We start from the raw sequence: 17,569 nt of genomic DNA on the forward strand, positions 1-17,569 counted from the left end.
GCAGTAATAACTTCTTATCTACTGTTCTGTACAAGTTGGTGAAAACATTTATTTCTCAGATGACTCAACGCCTTAGATATTTTGTATAACCGTTTGTATATATTCCCCCCTAGCATAAGCTTGCAGGGGGTTGTTGTTGATTTCTCTTCAAGAGTTCTTTTGCTGTAAATTTTCAGAGTTTAATACAAAGGCCGATGGAATTTCCAAAGTCTGTGTTGTCTGAGGGATTGTAATGCGATTGCTGAGTGCTACAGGATTCCTGCATGTTGTCATGGCTCAATAAGTTTCCTTTAAACTTTCGTTATGTTCTTTCTGTTATTTTCTCATAACTCATCCATGTTCTAGATTTCACAATTAATGGCAGAGAAAAAGACTAATTCCAGGATTTATTCATAGAATACCCTGAATTCAATCTATGCTATTACAAATGTTTTCTTCAGTTATGGTTATAAAGGTGTGATTCTTAATTGCTGCACCTCTACACTGTATCTTTCACAGGAGTTATTGTTTAGGAATTCAAGTCTGCTCCTTTACAATACATCTCTTTCTCACAACCCAGCTTAGTGGAAAATTCTTAATTGCTTTTCATTGGTTACACACATTTCATCATTATAATATCAAGTTTGTTTCATGAGATATTCAAAAGGCCCTGCAGTTTCAGCAATCCTAATCTACCTCTCAAACAACCAGTAACCAAAGACTCCATTGCCCAATGGACTAGAATTATCTGAAGGTTTACACCTTAGGTACAGAAGACATCCCTCAACCAAAACATAAAACCAAAACCTGAACATCACAGCTAGCCTAAAATACTATCAAAACAGAGACAAATCATAAAGAGAGAGCCCTCTCTGATTACAGTTTGGCTAGAAACTGTAATCCAAAGATTGGTTAGTGGTTACCCCGGCCGTATTCCCTTGGGAGTCATAGGGAACAACCTGGGTGTTAACATAATTGGCGACTCCACTGGGGACTCCTTAGGATTTTCTAATTACTGTATATCTCCTAAATCTACAGATGAAGTCTGAATACCAGCCAGGAAGCCTTCAGGACTGTTTCTGTTTTACATTAACAGGTTCAGATAAATGCTGCTTCAGTCAATCTTCATGTTAGCTTTGAGAAATATACAGCCATTCCAAAATCTTGCCTAGTCCTTACAGATATAAAAATATTCCAAAAAACATACTCAAAAAGAAGTTCAGAAGCTGGCTCCTAAAAGGGAAACCAGACACACTAGGTCAAACCCTGACCCAAATCCACCAGCAGTTTTTGAAAATCCTAATACAATCCCCAAAATAATTAGGAAACAGCAAAGGCAGGAAAATCCTAGTGATTTGAGTCCTGAGACAGCTCACCCTGAACCAGTTCCAACTCCTATCAAGGTTCTATTTCGGTCTACTCCTGTTTCCCCCAGTTCACCATCTACATCTCAAAGCCCTCCTTTCACATCTTCACCCACTGCACATATCCCCTTGACCAACACTCTAGGTGCTGCTACACCTGTTACCCCTGTGGTACACATCGTTCCTTTTATCCCAGTTGTTCCTGTAAATCCCCCAAACCTTGTGAATATGGCTAACAGATATGCACCCTTGCAGTTACCTGCTAATGCTGCAGCTCTACCCCAAGACTACCAAACTAAGATCTCATATTTTGACTCTACTGGCCCTTTCACAGCTATTCAGCATGCCAAAAGGATGCAAGATCATTTTGAGACCTATGAAATAGATGATGACAGTGTGAGAATGAGGATGTTTGTTCAAAGTCTGACTGGGGATGTAAGAACTTGGTTTAGATCCCTGAATGCAAATTCCATAACAACTCCTGATGAGCTTTATCAAGCCTTCACTAACAGATGGGAGAAAAAGAAAGATCCTCTGCACATACTTGGTGAATATGACACTATCAAAAGAGGTCCCCAAGAGACTGTTTTGGAGTATTGTGCAAGATTTAACAATGTATATAACGCAATCCCACAAAATTTAAGACCTCCTCCTGATTTGGCCTTGTACAAATTTCCTGATGGTTTTGACCCTGATATGGCCTATCAGTTGAAGGAGAGAGCTCCTGAAACCCTTGCAGATGCCCAGAAGGTTGCTGTCACAGTGGAAGCTAACCTGATCGCCAAAAGAAACAGAGCAAGGTTGGAAAAGAGAACCACCTTCAAAGAAGAACCCTCAGCCTTTGATCAAAAACTGGATGCAATACTCACTGGTATGAAGAGATTGGGTGATAGAGTGGAATCTGTTGAGAGAAAGTCATCATGGGAAGCACCACAAAACAACCCTCCTAGGAATCCAAATTTTAGGAGAACTCAAAATCCAAACGTTGGCAAGGCCAGTTCTGACCCAGACATAAGACCCCCTTTCCAAGAGAATTATGCTGAGACTTCCACATCAAGTGAACCCAATGAAGATCCCCACATTAATTTAATGGGTTTGGATGGTGAAAGTCAAGTCTTTTTAACACAAGAAGATCATGAGAATGATGAAATCAAGCTGTTCCAAACCAAATCAGGTGAGTCATTTGACTTTAAGAAAGGCTATGACACAGCTGTTTATGAAGTCCATAAACAATACAAGCTAAGGAGTAGAACTGTAAATGTAACACAGCCTGAAAAGATAAAGGATAGCCAGCAGCCCAAAAGAGCCATAGTCACAGAGCCAAATGACACAACAGAATCACTTGCAAAGGAAGTAACCATTGAAGAAATCACTGAACCATTTTCTTCAAAACAGCAGCCCATGGCTGCATCATCCTTGCACCCTAACCCAAGTGTCATTCCTCAAGAGATGAGCAAGAAGGGCAAGCCTCAAGATCAAGATAAGAATCAAGAAGAAGAGTTAGTGAACAAGGAAAGAACTGCCATCCACAACCAAAAGACCCAATCTGAAAAACCCTTTGACCTAGAAACTGAAATTGGTAAATTGAAGGTAGCTATTCCTCTTTCAGAACTAGCCAAGCATGACATTTATAAACAACAAATCAAGAAGTCCCTTCAACTTACTAACAACAAAGATGATGTCAATGTGCTGGATGATACCCCAGAATTGCTGTTCGGTCCAGAAGTTGATGGAAAAGCAGTAGTCACAGGGATCTTACCTTTTTATGTCAGTTTACATGTTCATGATAAGATATTACACAATGCAATGTTTGACTCAGGTGCCTCTCACAACCTCATGCCAAAAGCAGTCATGGAAAGACTTAATCTAGATATTACAAGACCATATAAGGACCTATTCTCCTTTGACTCCAGCCAAGTCAAGTGCTTAGGTCTAATAAAAGATCTATGTGTGTCCCTTGTTCAGTACCCAAATAAGACAATTCTAATGGATGTTGTAGTTGCTGATATCCCACCCAAGTATGGGATGCTGTTATCAAGGTCATGGGGGGCTAAACTTCAAGGTTCCCTACAACTGGACATGTCATACGCCACCATCTCTGTTTTTGGGCAACCAAAGAGACTATACAGAGAAACACTAATGAAATACATGGTCAGCAGTGAAGAAAAGCCCCAAAACTTTCCCATATATGTTGTCCATTCAGACATAGACTCATACATACTCTTCAATAATAATACAACTCCCTCAAACAATGATGTTGAAACCAATACACTCATACAAGAGGAGGACACTGATGAAAAAACTGCTACCCAAGAAATAATGGTTGAACCATCACTAAGCAAAGCTGCTGTTCTAGAAACCAAGCTAATTCAATCAAGTGATCAGACTGTCCTAGAAAACAAACCAGGTGAAAAACCAGAACTTCAACTTATGATCCCGGATCACAGAGAAGTTATTAAATCTCCCCTAGAAAAAGAGAACCTATGGTTTCTTGAATTTGATGGGTCAGTCAACAAATTAGGGGCAGGAGCTGGAGTTTGGATACACAATAAACAAAACAGTCATGCAGAAGGCCGAGCCTACAGACTAAATTTCAGATGCACAAATAACATGGCAGAATATGAAGCTCTTTTACTAGGCCTCAAACTAGTAAAGTCCCTACAAGCCATAAAAGTGTCAATTCTAGGAGACTCAGACCTAGTTATCCAACAAGTAAAGGGAAATTTTGTCACCAATGACAAAAGACTGAGATCTTATAGATCTGCTGCTGCTGAACTACTACAGTCCTTCACTGAATTTCAAATTACCAAGATTCCCAGAATCCATAACTTGCATGCCCACAGTTTAGCCACATTTGCAAGTACCTGCAAGCTACCTTTTGAGCCCCACCACTGCTTTACAGCTGAGGTAAAACACAGACCTTCTGTCCCAAACAATGTCAAGGACTGGCAAGTATTTGAAGATGATACACAAATAAATAATTTCTTGACCTTGCAACAAGAATTTGCAGGATTAAATATTGACACTGAAAGAGCAAGTCAATCACAAATACCTGAAAGAGCAAGTCAATCACAAATACAGTTTGAACAGAATGACCACCCAATATCACCCAGAACAGCAAAACAAATGCTACATCCAACCATTTTCAACAAAGAAAACATACAACAAATTCAACAAAACAGTTATGAAGAAGTGCCTGTTACAGAGGCTGAGATCATAGAGCTGAAAGACAATTTTCTTCCAACAGGCCTAACTCCATTAGAGGACATCTTTGACTCAAATGACATCCCTAGAAAACCAAAGATGCAGCCCCTTAATGCTGCCATTGAGGAATGCAACATTGGAACCATTGAGGAACCCAAGATAATCAAATTTTCTGCATCCTTACCTCCTGATCAAAAGCCCAAATACATTGACCTTTTCAAAGAGTTTCAGGACGTGTTTGCATGGGGCTATGAGGATCTAAAATCCTATGATACCTCTGTTATCCAGCACACTATCCCTCTCAAGCCTAATCAAAAGCCATTCAAACAGAAATTGAGAAGAATTAATCCCATGCTTCTCCCCTCAATTGAAAAGGAGCTACAAAAAATGTTTAAAGCTGGTATTATAGCACCAATCAGGTTTTCTGATTGGATTTCAAATTTGGTGCCCACAAGAAAGAAAACTGGTGAAATAAGGCTTTGTGTTGATCTTAGAAACTTAAATCAAGTGTCCCTCAAGGACAATTATCCCTTGCCCAAGATGGATCACATTCTCCAAAGAGTGGTAGGGGCCTCAAGGATTTCATTACTTGATGGATTCTCAGGCTTTAATCAGATCCTAGTTCACCCTGATGATCAAGACAAAACTGCATTCACAACCCCATGGGGAACTTTCAAATATGTAAAAATGCCTTTTGGATTGAAGAATGCAGGGGCAACATTTCAAAGAGCAATGGATATTGCTTTTGCCAAAGAGATTCATGACTTCCTTGTCATTTATTTGGATGATCTCACACCTTTCTCAAAGTCAGACCAAGAACATTTGAAACATTTGAGACAGATCTTCCTAACATGTAGGAAATATGGAATCTCCTTGAATCCCAAGAAATCCTTATTTGGTTTGGAAGAAGGTAAGCTATTGGGACATATCATTTCAAAGGATGGCATTAGAATTGACCCAGATAGGATACAAGCTATCTTACAAATGCCCCACCCAAGAAATATCAAAGAATTGCAAGCATTCTTGGGAAAAATCAATTTCTTGAGAAGGTTTATCCCAAACTTAGCAGAACTGATCAGATTACTAAATAACATGCTAAAGAAGGATTCAAAAGTGAAATGGACCGTTGAAGCAAATCAAGCCTTTGAAGGTATAAAATTGGCCCTTACCCAAACTCCAGTCCTAACAAATCCTCAATTTGATAAAGAATTCATCATTTTCTCTTTTGCCTCCCAACATACTATTGCTGCTGTTTTATTACAGAAAGATGACCAAGGAAATGAAAAGCCCATTGCTTTCTTTAGCAGAGCTCTTAGAGATGCACCTCTGAAATATCAAATCATGGAAAAACAAGCTTATGCTTTGGTCAAGGCCATTAAGGACTTTAGGATTTACATCCTTTATTCCCATGTTATAGCTTATGTGCCAAGTCCTATTGTAAAAGACATACTCACTCAAGAAAACTTAGAGGGTAGAAGAGGAAAATGGATTGCCAACATCTTGGAATTTGACATTGAAATAAAACCTACAAAGCTGATAAAAGGGCAAGGCTTGGCCAAATTAATGACAGAATCAAACTTCCAAGCCTTAGACATAAACCAACTGGACAATGAACCGGAGCTGGCGACTCCAAAGATCAACGTAGCCTTTGAACAATCCCTTGGTACTCTGATATATGTTATGTGTTACAAAACCTGTGTGCTCCCCCAGGATTGTCCAGAACTAAATGTAGGTTCTTAAAAATGAAAGCCTCAAGATTTTGTGTTATGGATGGTAATTTGCTTTGGAAAAACCATGAAGGGATATTGCTAAACTGCTTAATTGAGAATGAGACTAACAATATCATGAAAGAATTTCATGCAGGTGACTGTGGTGGACACTTGTACTGGAAGTCCACCGTGGACAAAATACTAAGGGCTGGTTACTATTGGCCCACTGTTTTCTCTGATGTTAGAAAGTTTACCACATCATGTCATAAATGTCAAGTGTTTGAGGGAAAGAGAAAGTTACTACCACTTCCCTTGAGGCCTATTGCCACAGAGAGACCTTTTCAACAATGGGGCTTGGATTTCATTGGGGAAATTCATCCCTCATCTTCAGGCCAACATAGATGGATTCTAACAGCTACAGACTACTTCACTAAGTGGATTGAAGCTGTTCCATGCAGACAAGCAAATGATTCAACAATCATTCAGTTTTTGGAGAATAACATATTGGCTAGATTTGGTTGTCCTGACAAAATAATAACAGACAATGCTGCTGCTTTCAGATCTAAGAAGATGGTGAATTTCTGCCACAAATTTCACATTACCTTGGGCCATTCTACTGCATACTATCCCCAAGGAAATGGCCTTGCTGAGTCATCAAATAAAAGCCTGGTAAACATCATAAAGAAAGTGCTGGAAGAAAATAAAAAGAATTGGCATAAGAAACTTGTGAATGCCTTATGGGCAGATAGACTAACAACCAAGAGATCAATTGGGACCAGCCCATATGAGTTAGTCTATGGATTAGAAGCCAAATTCCCTTCAGCACTAGGGATTCCTGTTATGAAACTTCTTCAAGAAAGTCAAGCTGAACCAAATGATATGCAGAGAAGGATAAATCAAATAATATGTCTGCAGCAAACTAGAGATCAAGTTTACAGCAGAGTTCAAGTTTTACAAGAAAAATTAAAGAAAGCTTTTGACAGAAGGACTAAGGCAGAAGATTTCAATATTGGAGACAAAGTCCTCAAATGGGATTCAAGAAGAGAGGATAAAGGAAAACATGGAAAATTTGATTCCCTTTGGACAGGACCATTTGCTGTTCAAGCAGTGCAAGGAAACAATACTTATTTCCTCAAAAGTCTTGATGAAGCTGATTTGAATGAAGGTCCTGTGAATGGCAGGATGCTGAAGCACTATTTTGACTACCATCCATGAGTGCAACCATGAGTTTCCCTTGTACATATTTAGGTGTATATATTACTTTTGTTGACATATAACAATGCAGTTTCTCAAAGTTTTACAGGTTACCAGCAAAGGGCAAATAAGTTTCAGGCTTTATCAAGATAGGAAGAACACAATTTTGGATTTTCAAAGAGGAATACTCCAACTTTTGATACAAGAGGTCAAGGGGCAAGGCATTCTGACCTGCTGTTCTTGGTCTTTCAAATGAAAAACCATCCCCATGTGGAGCCACTGTTAGCTACCTATATCAATAGGTTTCATATTTCATGATTGGCAAAGAAAGGTCCAAATATGCTCTGCTTTGGTGATGCAAAGATCCCATATTTCCTAGAGAAAACAATGTATGTACATAAGTTCTTTGTTGACTCAATTTTGATGGGTGATCCAAAAGCCTAATCTGGATCATGCCATGTTTCAATTTTTTGTTGTAGAATAGAGGAAGAAGTCTGTCCAAACTGTTTAATCTTGGCAGACCAGTAGCTTAGGTAGAGAATTAAGGTTCCCAACTGCTTAATCTGGGACCTTGGAAGCAATAAGGGTAGTTCTAGATAGAAAATCAAGAGAAAAGCCAAGAGAAAAGAAAAGGCAAATAAGGGTCTGCAAGTCTAAGTGCACCCTCCATGAAGAAATAAAAAATGCTAGGCAAATAGATGGGTAGGCAGTTGGGGTTGCAGAAGTGTCAGTCCTTTCTAATTGAGTGTTTGATAACCTGTTTACAAAGGAAAATCAGTGGATTGAGAAGAACCTCTTCTCCATTATGTTGCAGCAAAGCAAAGGAGCATGTCTAACTTCCCAGTTTCCCCTTTCACTCCCATTCCTAACATCCCTTCATCAGTTGAGATTCATGGAAGAATTTGAGGTTTTATGGTGGTTCTTATTCCTTTAAAAGCCACATTTCTTGTCTAAAATTCTTTTCATTTTGATCTACTCCCTAAACTAAGTGATTTTCAAAATAAACTTAGTGATATCATCCCTCATTCACCCTTTACATCCATATTAACCCCTAACTTCTATTATATAAACCCCCTGTGTTACCCTTTCCCTACTATTATAACACTATGGTGTATAAACCCCAAGCATTGTATAAATATCCCTCCCCTTGGCATTATAGCCATATGTTCACTATCAGGGATTAAATTGACATCTGGTCAGCTTAAGAGCCCTAACCCTGCCCCTCTTTTCCCTTCTGAAGTGATTAAACCCATTAAACCCTTCATTTGCTAAAACCTTGTGAAAACCCATTTCCACCCCTAACCCGCTTCGTTTGCAAAAACATATAAAACCCACTTTTCCCGTTTACCCAAAGTTTCTGCAAAAGCGCATTTGCATAAAAAACATTGGAAAAACCACGTAATCCGCCAAATTTCCAAAGGTCCCGCGGGCGCAAATCTCAAAAGAAATATTATTTTATTGCCGCCCTCCGTCCGTATCGTTCGGCCACCTCAACGTCCCGTCGACCGTCGGATCGGGCCCTTTTGATCCGACGGCCCTCGTGCATATCGGACCGGCCCCGACGTCCGAAAGTTACCTTCCGATATCTGTCAGAGGGTGACGTCAGGCCTCTGCCACGCGCCACCCCCACAGCGTATCGGAGGTACATCTGACATTTCTGCCTCCGTATCAAAAGCGGTGCGATATGAAACCGCTAACCACTTCCGGTTTCGGTTGATCCGCCCTGCCAGCGTCACCGCCGTGTCAGCGCCCCGTCCCCAATTTGACCCACCTGTCTGCCACTTCACCATCCCCGTGGACCTCTTGTATGCCGCCACGTCACCCGATGACGTCATGCTGACGTCATCCGACCTTGACCCCACCTGATGACGACATCCGAAAAAGGCGCCAAAGTCCTGAAAAAATCATATTTTGGCCGAAATGTCGCATTTTTTACACTTTTTGCAAAAAACGTTGTTGTATCCTCTGCATGTATTTTTACGTCCGAGCCTTCGCCAACCTGCTGAATCAACCTGGAGACCGCTGGCGCGCCTATTCACCTACACTCTTGACCATTGCTGACTGTATATCAGGTATTTATCCATGCAAATCCTTTCTGCGCCCGGTTTTGTCTGTAAATTGCCAAAATAACTTAAAACAGTGAAAAATAGATAATTCACCGGCAAATCCCCTGTGCCTGGTTCCCATTTGCACCTAGAACGTCGAAATTCACCAGCTAAGCCTCGTTTACCTGAAATTTTATAAAAACTGCATTCTGTTCGCGCAATCGCGAACTGGTAACCCACACTGTACCAATTTGCGGTAAAAGAGAGAGCAAGGCCAGACATTTCCTTATTCGTGTTCTAAGCAGTATTTCAATTGCTGCAACTCACCTTTTGTCCTCTGTTCCTGAGTAATTCACCTTCCTGTTCATAGAAAACTCTTTGGTGTTGTTCTACACAGTAACACTAGTCCATAAACAACAGAATCCCAAAGGAAATCATGGATCCACCAGTAGCCCCGGTGGCATTAAACGTTGCTCCATTGAATGCCCCTCAGAGACAATTGGAGTGGCAGCCTCTGGCAGACCTGGACTATCAAATTTCAGAGGAAATGCTGATGAGGACCAAGTTCCACATCCACCTGCTAAATGAATTAAAGGCTAAACATGAGAGTGGGACAGATGTGCTGGGCATATGGGACTCTTTTCTCCCTATATTCAAGCTCCCTCAGGTCAATCAGTTCCCTGATTTGATCCACCTATGTGCTGAAAACTATGACCCTACTCAGAGGGCAGTGCTTGACCCTTCAGGCTCAGCTGTGTTCTATATCACCCCAGAAGCTATCAAAGAGATGCTCTGCTTCAACACTGAGAAGAAATTGGTCCCTCTATCACTCATAGACTTGATAAATCAAGGAGCCAGATTGACAGATGCTCAGGTCACCAAATTAAATCAGCTGTACATTGACTCTGACTCTGTGAAGTATCCTCCTATTAACCAAGTATACCTCAACCAATTGGGCAGAGATCTTGCAGACATGATTAGTCCCATTTTGGGCTATAATTCAATTGAATTTGTTGATGAAACTGTGCTGGTGATGATGCTAATGTTCGCTCCTGGCAAGTCTCCAATCTGCTATGACTATGCCACCTACATCTCTGATAAGATACATGAGCAGTTGATGAACTTGGCCCGAGAAAAGGTGTTTAGATACACCTCCTACATTTATCATTTGATCTTATATTATCAACATGAGAAGTTTTCTTTTGCTATCAAAAGAGTGGATGCCCAAGGCAATCCAAGGTCAGTGGTCTATTGGTCCTCTGCCTTCCACTACAGATCTCATTCTCCATACACTTACTGTGAGTTCATAGATCTCTTCATCCACCCAGCCATGTCTATGTTGATGAGTTCACCTCCTCCAAGGCTCACTGATGAGATGCAAAGGATCCTTCAGTTATCCAAAACATACAGCATTGGGGACTGGTACTTCTACCAGAACCACATGGTCATCAGGATATATGGGTGTGAACTGCCTCCCTACAGATTGCCCAAGTATGTGCCCATGAGATTGTTTGCCCTGGAATACTTCAGGCAATTTGGGAATGCTGATGTGCTGCACTTTTCAGGCAGAGGAAAGAAAGCACAACTGAAGGTCAGGAACCAACTTGGCCACTTTATCTACAACAAAAGGGAGGAAGGTTGGAAGGAGGCGGATAGCATGTTAGAATCCCTTGGCTTGCAAACTAGTTTCCTTTGGAAACCATATGACCCCAATCACTTCATAACTTTAAGAAGGGTCAAGTATAGGCTGTCGGGTTATGACCATGTAAGGATTCCTCATATAGAAAAATATGCAAATCAAGTAAAATGGAGGAGAGGAACCCTAGAGGAGCCTGTTACACAAGAAGAGTTGAATCAAAGAGCAGTGAGAAATCTGAAAAAGATGGCTGACCTTGAACTTTGTTCACAGGTACTCACTCTTCCAAGCACACAAGTGGGAGCAGTTGCCTCATCCTCAACTGCAAATCAGCAAGCAGCCAAAGCTAGTGAGAAAACCTCTAGCAAAGGCAAGGAAAAAGAGATGGAAACAGAACAGCCGCCTCATGAGGAGGTGCAGAAGCAACAGCAGCAGGTAGAGTAGCCACAGCAGCAGGAACAACAGCAAGAAGAGGGGCAGCATGACAAAGAGCAGCCATTACAGCAAGAAAGGGCAGCTGAGGCCCCAATTTTCACTGAGCAACAGGCTCAGAATACTGTGCCTCCTAGGCAAGAGACTACTACTGAAGCTTCAGTCCTCCAAACTCCACAAAAGGAGGATATAAGTAGGAAAAGGGATAGAGAGACTCCCCTCACATCATCCATAAATCAGGGAGGAAAAAGGCATAGAATGAATCCCTTCTCTGAGGAGGAAATGCCAATAGGGCAGTCTCTGGGCATGGGCCCACCAAGTAGAGAAGCATCTGCTAGCTCCTTCCAGCAGGGACAAGACAGAACAATGGGAGGAGAAGTCAGCTCCTCAAGCCACCAAAGAGAAGCTGAAGGAGGAATCAAGCAGCAGTTTATCGATATTAAAAGGAAAAATGAGCCACTTAAAATACAGCTCTATAATCATCTGCTGAAAATGGCTCCTACCAACCAGCAAAGACTGATGTCTGCCTATGATGTTCAGGAGGGCAAAATGATCATGAGTCATTTTATGCCAGCTGTAGTACAGCCCCAGTCCCCTGCAGATTATATAAGGACCAATCTTGAGGTCCTTGCCAAGGACATCCACCCAATGGACAAAATCGAATTGCACAAACAAACGGGTGAGATGGTGTATGCCTCCTTGGTAGACAAAACACTGGATAACTACAGGCTAGAAAATAGCCTAAATAATACAACTGCCCAGCTTGAGTTGGAAAGGGCATCCTCTCAAGCGAAGGATAACAGAATTAAAGCCTTGGAAGAAATAATTATAGAACTTGGGCATGATCCCAAGGATATTAAGGCTGTGCAGGCATTGTTGAAATTGAGGGATGCAGACATGGTAGCCCTTAGAAAGATGGTCAAAGTCCCAGCAACAATTCACCCACAAACTGAAGAAGTTGCTCAGCTGAGACATGATCAAGATGCCACTGCTTTGCTGGTATCCCTATACGAACAGCTAATCCAGACCCAAGAGAAGTTGGGAGAGTCAGAGGCTGCCCAGGCAGCATTGCAGGCAGCATTACAGCAAAAGGAAGGAGGTCAAACCTCTCAGCCTCCTCCTGAAATAATTAACCTTGAGGAAGCTCCTCAAACCACTGCTCCCCCTACTCAACAAACAGAACAGGCAGCACCATCCACCTTAGCACCAGCGCCAACAACAGACCAGGCTTCAAGCCTGTACATGCAGAAACTAAGGAATGAAATCCAAGCCCTGGAAGCCCAAATGTCAGAGTTAAAAGAGGCCAGGGAAAATTTGGTCAAGTTGAATGAGAGATATGACAAATTCAAGCAGAATGTAGCAGAAAAGGGCAGGGAAATAAAGGCCCTTAAAGACAGGATTAAGGAGCTGGAGAAGGAGCTCACATTGGATAAAGTGACAGCTGAGCTCAAGACAGTGCTATGGGCCAACATTGGCCAATCCATCACTGACCAATGGCAGTATATTGAGACAATCCATGAGCAGATTGAGCTCATAGCAAAAGCACAGAGGGAAATCCAGAGATCAAGGGCATCTCTAGGCAATATGCCTGAGGTTGCCAACAGAATGATCAATGTGCTTAACAACAGAACAAGTGCTCAGTTAGCTACTATGGAATCTCCAACAGAACTGAGACCATCCAGCTAATAAAGAGGGTCCTAACACTGAGAAGCCTAGTGCAGACACTAGAGAGAAGGACCCAGGATATGCAGACCGAGGTCAACAGATTCATGGAAAAATTTGTGGCATTTCAAAACAGAGGTCTTCCAAGCTTACTGAATAGTGCAGGAAGACTACTTTCCCATGAAAACTATGCCAAGAGGGTGAACACCTTTGCCACAAATCAGATCACAGAGAAGGCCAGCACCTCAGAGGAAACAGGGCCAGCAACAGGACAAAGTCTCTACAACAGAGTAGAGAACTTATTTTTTATCATGGATGAGATCAAACATCTGTTTGAAGTGCCTCCCAAATTCTATAAATATACAGAGGCAGATGAGACATTAGAGGCAATTCTGAGACACCAATTGCCCACACAGGAATACTGGACCAAAATGATACAGCTGATATTGTAAGCCAAAGCCTGTAAATCAAGTTTTGTTATTTATTTTTACAAATGATCATGCACAGGAAAACTTGCAAAGATCAGCATGCATGAAAAGGGAATGGCTGAGCCAACTCAGCAGAACTATTCTGCCAACAAAGCACAAATGACAGCTAACAGGTAGCAAGGCCGAAAGTTACAGCACGACAACCATAAAGACGCATTTTCCAGCATTTAAGCAGAACGTACAGACCGACTCAGTGGCCTTCAAAGGCCAAAATATCTTCTGACAGACATAAACAGCATTTATGATTGTATTAAAAGCAGTAATAACTTCTTATCTACTGTTCTGTACAAGTTGGTGAAAACATTTATTTCTCAGATGACTCAACGCCTTAGATATTTTGTATAACCGTTTGTATATATTCCCCCCTAGCATAAGCTTGCAGGGGTTGTTGTTGATTTCTCTTCAAGAGTTTCTTTTGCTGTAAATTTTCAGAGTTTAATACAAAGGCCGATGGAATTTCAAAAGTCTGTGTTGTCTGAGGGATTGTAATGCGATTGCTGAGTGCTACAGGATTCCTGCATGTTGTCATGGCTCAATAAGTTTCCTTTAAACTTTCCTTATGTTCTTTCTGTTATTTTCTCATAACTCATCCATGTTCTAGATTTCACAATTAATGGCAGAGAAAAAGACTAATTCCAGGATTTATTCATAGAATACCCTGAATTCAATCTATGCTATTACAAATGTTTTCTTCAGTTATGGTTATAAAGGTGTGATTCTTAATTGCTGCACCTCTACACTGTATCTTTCACAGGAGTTACTGTTTAGGAATTCAAGTTTGCTCCTTTACAATACATCTCTTTCTCACAACCCAGCTTAGTGGAAAATTCTTAATTGCTTTTCACTGGTTACACACATTTCATCATTATAATATCAAGTTTGTTTCATGATATATTCAAAAGGCCCTGCAGTTTCAGCAATCCTAATCTACCTCTCAAACAACCAGTAACCAAAGACTCCATTGCCCAATGGACTAGAATTATCTGAAGGTTTACACCTTAGGTACAGAAGACATCCCTCAACCAAAACATAAAACCAAAACCTGAACATTACAACTAGCCTAAAATTCTATCGAAACAGAGACAAATCATAAAGAGAGAGCCCTCTCTGATTACAGTTTGGCTAGAAACTGTAATCCAAAGATTGGTTAGTGGTTACCCCGGCCGTATTCCCTTGGGAGTCATAGGGAACAACCTGGGAGTTAACATACACTATCCTTGAACATTAATCTCAACTGGGTCTTTCTCAAAATAGACATGCATGAGTTTCTGACGCGGGAATCTTCAGTTAACTAGAGTAGCACTAGTTGAGTGCATTAGTGCATCAACTGACTGTTAACTCACTATTAGTTCCTCAAACAGTTTGGAACTAATTTAACTAGACTTAACTCAGTAAATTAAGTTAACTATTTACAACTCAAACATAACTCAATCTTATCTCCTTAATTTAAGGGATAACTCTTGCATGACTTCAGAAAGACTTCTAACTTGAATTTCTCCAACTAATTAATTTAAAATAAATTAATTAATTATTTTCAAGTCGATATTAAGACTAAATTTGATTTTAATTCATAATTTAATTCAAGGAAAAATTAAATTGGAATATTCTTGTTGCCATATTTCAACACTCCCTCTCAACAAGAAAGGGATTATTTTCCACCCTGATCCTATCTTTATGGAACTCGAATTTACACTTTGACAATGCCTTTGTCAAAATGTCAACATCTTGCTCCTCTGTCAAAATATACTGCAAAAACATGATCCTCCTTGTTACATGGTCCCTGAGATGATGATACTCGATGTCGATGTGCTTGGACCTGTCATGAAATATTGGATTCTGAGAGATTTTGATACAATTATGATTATCACAATAGATCACAATTGGATCCATCCTTTGATCAAATAAACCAGCTAGGATTTTCCGCATCCAAATGGCCTCACATGCTTCCTAACTTGCAGCCATGTATTTTGCCTCTGCTGAGCTAAGTGCATTCGACTTTTGTTTCCTGTTGTACCAAGAAACTACCGCTGACCCAAGGTTGAAAATCCCTCCTGATGTGCTCTTCCAATATGATGGATTCCCTGCCTAATCTGCATCAGTGAAGCCCTGTAGCTTCACTTCCTCTGTTCGTTTGTACCATAATACATACTGAGATGTACCTATGAGCTATCTCAATACATGCTTTGCTACCTTCCAAAACATCTTGGTAGATTGAACCATCACTTGACTCAGCTGGTTCACCGCATAGCACAAATCTGGTCATGTGTTCATTAAGTACATCAGTGAACCCACAAGCTGCCTGTACATAGTAGCCTCTACCACTTCTCTTGAAGTAGCAACCTCCTTCCTCCAATTATTTTCTAGAGGAGTTTGCATGGGCTTGCACTTCTCCATGTGGAATCTCCTGAGTATCTCATTGGCATGCTTTTCCTGAGACACAAAGAACTCCCCATCCTTTGGCCACACTTCCATGCTAAGGAAGCAATGCATGAGACCCATGTCTTTCATCTTAAAATCTCTTGCAAGGTCCTCCTTACAAGACATGATCAACTGATCATCACCAATCAATATGATATAATCAACATAAAGTACGATGATCAACATCTTACCTTTCACCACGATGTGGTACAGTTTCGCATCCGCTTCACTCTTTGTGAATCCAACCCAGTGAAGTAGTTGTCTATCCTGGTGTACCAAACATGAGGTGCTTGCTTCAGCCCATACAATGCTCTCTTGAGTCGGCACACATGCGACTCATGATCGAAGGTCTCAAAACCTTCCGGCTACTCTATGCACACCTCTTCCTCAATTTGGCCATTGAGGAATGCAGTCTTCACATCCATCTGATGGATCTTCCAACCCATTTGTGTTGATAGTGCCAACATAGATTTGATAGATGAGTACCTTGTGGCAAGAGCAAAAGTCTCATCATAGTCAATCCCCTCGACCTGTGAAAAGCCACGGGCAACAAATCTTGCCTTATGCTTCTCCACACTGCCATCAACAACTTTCTTTACCTTGCAAAGCCAATGGGAACTCACAACTGACTTGTTCTCCGTTCTCAGAACCACGTCCCAAACACTGTTACGAACTATGGAGTCATACTCCTCCACCATAGCATCAACCCAAATTAGATGCTGCACTGCTTCCTCAAAGGAAGATGGCTCTGTCTCAACACATTCCCCAGCAAGGGCCATGTATCCAGTGTACCTCTCATGTGACCTCCTCTATCTGCGCTGAGAAGATGGTGCTCCCACATTCTCTCTTGCATCCTCCAACAATCTATTAGCTTATCTTGTGTGCTTCCGTCCATCTCTGGATGACTTTGCTTGAGTGGATGTCACCACTCCTGGAACCTCTGCATGCGGCTGCTCCGCATCAGTCTGAGGCTCCTAATCCTTAGGAACCAACAGTTCCTCCATAGCCTGTAGTTGGAGCTCCCTCTTAAGGGAAACTTGCATGGCCTTTTGCTCATCAAACTTGAGATCTCTGCAAACCACTGTCCTTCGACTAGTAGGCAAGTACACCCGATAGTTGTGAGGTGTATCAGTGTACCCCACAAATATCCCCAACTCTGTTGTCAGCTCAAGCTTCTTCCATGCATCCTTTGTCACATGGAAATATACTGATGAGCCAAAGATCCTAAAGTGATCCACATTTGGTCTCTTACCGGAGAAAGCTTCCTCTGGTGTCTCAATCCCAAGTATGTGATGCGGGCTTCTATTCTGGAAATAGACCTTTGTGTTGCATGCCTCATCCCACAAGTGAAGTGGTAGGCCTTGGTCATGCAGCCCCTACAATAGTTCTATTCTTCCTCTTGGCCACCCCATTCTGTTATGAAACCAGCTCACAAAAA

Source organism: Pinus tabuliformis, chromosome Q (genome assembly GCF_031772625.1).
Source record: "Pinus tabuliformis cultivar Carrire ecotype Pingquan chromosome Q, CPIR1, whole genome shotgun sequence".
Classification (NCBI taxonomy): Eukaryota; Viridiplantae; Streptophyta; class Pinopsida; order Pinales; family Pinaceae; genus Pinus; species Pinus tabuliformis.